At 44.1% G+C, this 6000-nt stretch overlaps 1 protein-coding gene across 1 annotated transcript in view; it reads left to right on the top strand.

Moving 5' to 3' along the window:
* The first annotated feature begins 4276 nt into the window (after nucleotides 1-4276).
* The window catches only part of TMEM178A (transmembrane protein 178A), a 105342-nt gene continuing 103618 nt past the window's right edge, over nucleotides 4277-6000 (top strand). Inside the window, exon 1 of the mRNA XM_030857863.3 lies at nucleotides 4277-4403. The gene's annotated coding sequence lies outside the window, so the exon portion shown is untranslated. The remainder of the gene's footprint in view (nucleotides 4404-6000) is intronic.

Genomic DNA, 6000 nt, shown 5'->3' with positions numbered 1-6000 from the left:
CACACACACACACACATATATATGAGATATATATGTGTGTTAATATATGTATATATACATACACACATATACATCTGTAACTATTTCTGTATCTATCTGTGTGTATGTATATATTTACACACACCAACACACATAATAATAAAAGCTAAGTTCATACTGATACTGTGGTTTCAATCCAAACCCTCATGGTTTTCTAGACTTCCTCTTTCAATGTTTGTAAATACCTTCTCCGGCAATGAGAATTTTGGCTCCTATTATCCTAGTATATTTACTTACTGGCTCAATCTCCCAACCACGCCCGCTGTCTCTTCCGCCCACCACCTCCACATCCTGCCTCTTTGCCCTGTGTCTCACCCCCTCCTGCCCTGCCTCCATGCCTCTGCATGGCTTCCTCAACCCCCTCACCATCCTGTGATTTCAGTTGCTGTGCTGAGTTCTCCATGCTGGGAAGGGAAGTAGAGGGAGCAGGCAACACATTTTGAAGGGATAAAACCCAAGTGAACAAAACCATTTACTCCATTTGCAGTAGTTCTATTTCTTAATTCCTGTTCCTAAATTTTTTTTTTTTTTTTTGGCTGTGTTGGGTCTTTGTTGCTGTGCACAGGCTTTCTCTAGTTGTGGTGAGCTGGGGCTACTCTTTGTTGCAGTGTGAGGTCTTCTCATTGCGGTGGCTTCTCTTGTTGTGGAGCACGGGCTCTATCATGTATCTATCAATGGTCAGACAGTCTGCTCTAGGAATGTGGGCTTCAGTAGCAACACGCGGGCTCAGTAGTTGCGGCTTGTGGGCCCTGGAGTGCGCGAGCTTCAGTAGTTGCGGCGCCCGGGCTTAGTTGCTCTGTGGCATGTGGGATCTTCCCGGACCAGGGAATGAACCTGTGTCCCCTGCATTGGCAGGTGGATTCTTCACCACTGCGTCACCAGGGAAGTCCTGTTCCTAAATTTTTACAGAGAAAAGCACCGAGTCTTTAAAAAAAGAGAAAGGGAACGATGGAGTGGAGCAAGTTACAATTTTATTTAAAGTCCCAAGCAGAAGACTTTTTTTTAAGGATTTATTTAATTAATTAATTATAACATCTTTATTGGAGTATAATTGCTTCACAATGTTGTGTTAGTTTCCACTGTATAACAAAGTGAATCAACTATATGTATACATATATCCCCATATCCCCTCCCTCTTGCATCTCCCACCCTCCCTATCCCACCCCTCTAGGTGGTCACAGAGCACAGAGCTGATCTCCCTGTGCTATGCGGCCCAAGCAGAAGACTTTTAACAGGCTATTAGAATGATAACCTGTGCTTGCTGTGAAATCAGCTCAAAGCCTTCCTGATGTTGCCCAGCACGGGCTAACGCTGCTCTGTAACAAGTGAACACACTGATGGCCTTCAAAGGCGTCAATCAGTCATAAGGAGTATTAGCAGAAGCTTCCATTGCCGAAGTGTTGGCTGTCCTTGGGCAGGCACAGCAGGCGAGGGTCCCAGCCATTTGCACCAGTCCTCCAGCCTTGGCATTCACGAGGTCTCAGCTGTGACAAGCCTGTAGGCATCAAGGTCAGGCCTTCACCCACTGACTTGAGCTTCTTTGGGGTTTCTCATCAGAGCCTTTGCCTATCACCTTAGGGGAGAAACCCTGCCACAGTTCCTTTCACATTTCCTAAGTCCAAGAAATAATCTGGCTTTGGGAAAACAATCTGATAACTCTTTCTGGAAGTTGTGGGAGGTAGCGACCCCTTGAGTGCACCAGGCAGCGTGTAGGGTTGGCTCTTTCGTTTCGAGTAGCTTAATTTGCTTATCAGATTGCATAAAGCTGGGTGCTCTCAGGGTCTGCTTCTATCTCTGGCCACACACTCCCTTCTGACCAGGGAACCCACTTGATCATCTCTGAAATATGCCACATTTGTAGGCTTAAGGCAGCCCTGACCTAAAATAAGGATGGCAGATTTGTTTCAAGACATGTACTAGCTCTGATTAATTGTTCGCATAGGCCTGAGAGAGCTGTATAGTAAAGGACTTTGTGGCCTCATCAGGGCCCAATAGGAAAGAGTACTGTAATTGATTAGTTATGTCTGCCGTGAGCATGGCAGGGAGGACTGGGGTAAATGGGCACCGTATTTGTCATCCCTATCCTAGGATTTAACCTCATGTTCCACCACAAGATAGGTAAGAAAGTTTTGCCTGAGGTAGACAGTAATTATCTTAACTTCAAAACTGCCTGATTGGCAGTATCTCGTGTCTGTTGTCCTTATTTATTTTATTAATATTTTGGCCAAGTGTGTTCTCTGACGAATAACAAGAAAGAAAGAGAAAAATGAATATTCATTGAACATCTACTAATTGTCAGTTCCTTCTTTTAGGAGCTTTATTAATATCTCTCATGATATATTCAAAACAATCTTATAAAATCAGAATATTATTCCCCTTCTTAAAATAATAAAGAAATTAAGCCTCAGAGAAGAAAATATTTGCCTAAACCATAATAGAACATCTCAAATCCAAGGGTTATACTCATTCTGATATGCTTGGACAGTGGTTCTCACTCTTAGGAAGATATTAGAATCTCCTGGAAAGATTTTAAAAACATTTGAAAATTTTGATGACCGCATCTTGTCAATTACATCAGAACCTCTGGGGTAGGGGAGACTCAGGCATAGGAATGGGTTAAAATTTTTCCAGTTGATTCTAATCTGCAGTCACTGGGCCAAGGAGTAGGGAGCAGGATAATTTATATTTATAGAATGCCCATTCTGAGCCTAGCTCGCTGCCCTGCCATATTCTATCTAATTTAATTCTCATGTAATTTCTCAAAGAAAAAACTATTAGCCTCTTTTTACCTATGAGGAAAATGGAGGCTCGTAAAACAAAGAAATTCCTGAAGATCTTGCAGTAGAACTGGGATTTGAATGCAAGTCTGTTTGCTTCCAAAGTACTTGCTCTTTCCATGGCACCATGCTTTTTTTGGTTAAGTTTCTGAACCAAGGCTCCACCCTTAACCTTAGTTTTGAGCAAATCTGGATTCTGCCTAGTTTCCGTATCTGACCCCAACTTGTCATTCCCTTCCTTGACTTGGTTCCAGCTTCAGCTGGAAGCACCATTCTGAGCATTTGGTTTCATGGTCGAGAAATGCAAGAGGCACTCCCTAAAGTTACCATCTTCTATCCTGTGGGCTTTGGGCAGCTCAGAGCAAGGCTGTTTCCAGAGCCAGGGATCCTGCACAGTGACCTCGACTGCAGGATCTCTGATGTCCAGGCCAGATAAGTGTAGAGTCCCTTCTTTGGACACCAGGCAGTTCAAAGAGATACAGAAGAGTTGTGGCCTGAGGTCCTAATCCTGTTAATTGAGGGCATCTGTGTGCCTGCTTGGCTGTTTTAATGTCACATTGACTTCAGCTCCTTAGGTCAGAATCATGAGTCTCCATGAGATAGCTGAGTAAACAGGAGAACCTCAGAGCTGGATTGGACCTCCAGCTTGATTTAGTTCCACACCTCCCTAAGGCCAAAAAGCCCTGTCAGCACCATTGTCTGAAACAAATGAGACTGTTTAAATATTTCCTGGGGAAGGAATGGCACAATCTCTCCCATTAATTGATACATTGTTAGGCAGCTCAGAAACACTTTTAAAATTAAGCTTGTATATTGCTCTCTATAATTTTCAAGTTCTTCAGCTGATTGATTTTCCTCAACCTTATCAAAGACTAATTTCTATAAAGTTGATCCATCATTCAAGTAGTTGGTACAAATTAGGTTGGACTAAGCAAGGTCAGTTCCAGGCCAAATTATGAATAAGGTTCTCCAGCGGAGTTTACTTTCATTGTCCTTAATCATGTGTTTTCCTTTAGGGACAGCCCCTTCTCACCCTCTCCAGTCTAACTTTTCTTCCCCCATCAGAATTCCCGCTGTCAGAAAAAATTTGGAAACTTAGCCACCAGGGGTAAGTGAATGATAAAACATGATTGTCTCCTCCTAAGAGCATTTATACTTTTTTTTTTTTTAAGGATGAAGTCTTGAAAGGTTTGGCATAAAGGAATAAAATGAATCTAAGTCATCAGGCAGTTGAAGGGAGGGTGGGGTAAGGGAACATAGCTTCCCAGCAATTCTGATATTGAAACAGCACGTAAAACATTGATCAGCTTCAGCTAGTTTTGCCTCCTTAAACAGAGCGTTGATTAATCAAATTGAAACAGCACCAGCTTAAACTGGTTTTGCCTCTGTAACTAGGTTGATTAATCAAACCTTGAGTTACTTTACAGAGGCAGCACTGCGCATGTGCAAGACGCGAACCCACCTCTCCAGGATGACCCCAGAACCTAGGATCTTCAGTCCACAGAACTCAAAGAATAGAAGTGTTGCCACCGGAGCCCTTTACGAAGCAAGAAGTCCTTCAATAAGGAAAATCTGGCCTCCTGCACCGTAAGTAGCTTATATGGACTAATTCAAGACTAGCCAATCAGCTTCCAAGTTTGAAATTCCCCTAACTCCTTAAATTTTGCCCTGAAGCCTGGATAGAGAGACAGATTTGAGAACTTTGTCTCCAGTTTCCTTGCCGGTCAATCTCACAATAAAGCTCTTCCTTTTCTCAAAAGCTAATGCCGTAATATTGGCTTCTGTGCGCCTGGGGCAGCCAGCCCTTGCTCGGTAGCAATCTTGCGTCATGTAGGACACCTGACTCGCCAACGTGAGCCTGGTCCTACGTCTCCATGCTGGGCTGCTGCCTGGTCAGATGACGATCTCCGCTCTGTGAACACCGGTGGTCTCATGGGAAGATGGAATAGAAGAGCATAGGGAGATCAGGGACCAGTGTTACTTGAGGTCTAAGTAAAATAGAAAGTGGCTGGTTGGCTCAAAGTAAAGCCCAGTAGGATTCGAATAGCCACCCTGAGTTTGATGATCTGTTTTCATTCCCTTCTCAAAGATGGCAACGCCCACAGTGCAGTCTCCACTCCACCCTTCCCGCTGCCAAAACAGGAGTCAGCGATCATTTGGAGAGGAGTTTTCCTCAGGAAAAACAGCCGTGTCTTTTGATGCAGAGCATACACATTCCTTGAAAGGCTTTCTGTCGAAACAGACAAGATCCCAGCCTGCCTTCCTTTCAGAGAGATGAAAATATCACAGCCTGCGGTGGTTGAGAGCGCCGTGAAAACTAAATTCCTTCGCCTTGAGGTGTAGGGATGGGTGTGTGTGTTTTATTTATTATTTACTGAGAAGCCTGCCCAAACACTGCATTTTAGGAACTGGTAAGAAATACCGATGAAAATATGAGCACCCGGGGCATGAAAGAGCCTTTGAAACTAGGACAGACTTTCATTAGAGCCCTACCTGGAGTCTGTGGGCAAGGCAGTTTGTATGCACTACCCTGTCATCCTCGCAAATCAGTTTTTAAACTTGGTTTAGGCTCCGGGAAGCAGTGAAATTGGGAATTTCAAATGAACCTCTCATTTCAGATGTGTCCATAATAGAAACCACTGGGCAGTGGGGCATAATTAACAGTCTCTCCTTCACTGAGACCGCAGAATGGCATTCATTTCACCAACTGGGCTTGACAAGAATTGGCTAGAATGTCTGAGTAGCTTTCCAGCTGCTGCTCCTGTAGCTCTGGCTTCCAGCAGTATTTGCATTCCAAATAAAACGAGGCCTGAAATAGATGTGCAATACATGTTCAAAGCTATTTTTAATCAATGATCACTTGGTTCGCTGTGAAAGATTATCAGCAGGTCACAATCCATTTCGGATTTTGCTGTGTCCTGCAGAACTGCTCTAAACACACAGCGACTTCAACTTCCTTGTGCTTCGTCAGCTCTGTGGATGAAGGGGAGGAGGGGCTTGAGTGGACGGGGCCGCACAGACATGTTTACAGTTACAAGGACCAGAGCTGGAGGGCCATTTACTTGAACTGTTTAAGTTTGTCCTGGTCCCACAGAGAAACTTTGTGGGGCAGTCATAAGCCCGGAGGATTCTGTCCTCAGAACCTCCATCCTGAAACTCGCCATGTTACTGTCCAGGAAGGCAA

This window comes from Globicephala melas, chromosome 12 (genome assembly GCF_963455315.2).
Source record: "Globicephala melas chromosome 12, mGloMel1.2, whole genome shotgun sequence".
NCBI classification, from domain to species: Eukaryota; Metazoa; Chordata; class Mammalia; order Artiodactyla; family Delphinidae; genus Globicephala; species Globicephala melas.
This window is presented reverse-complemented; position numbering and strand designations above follow the sequence as displayed.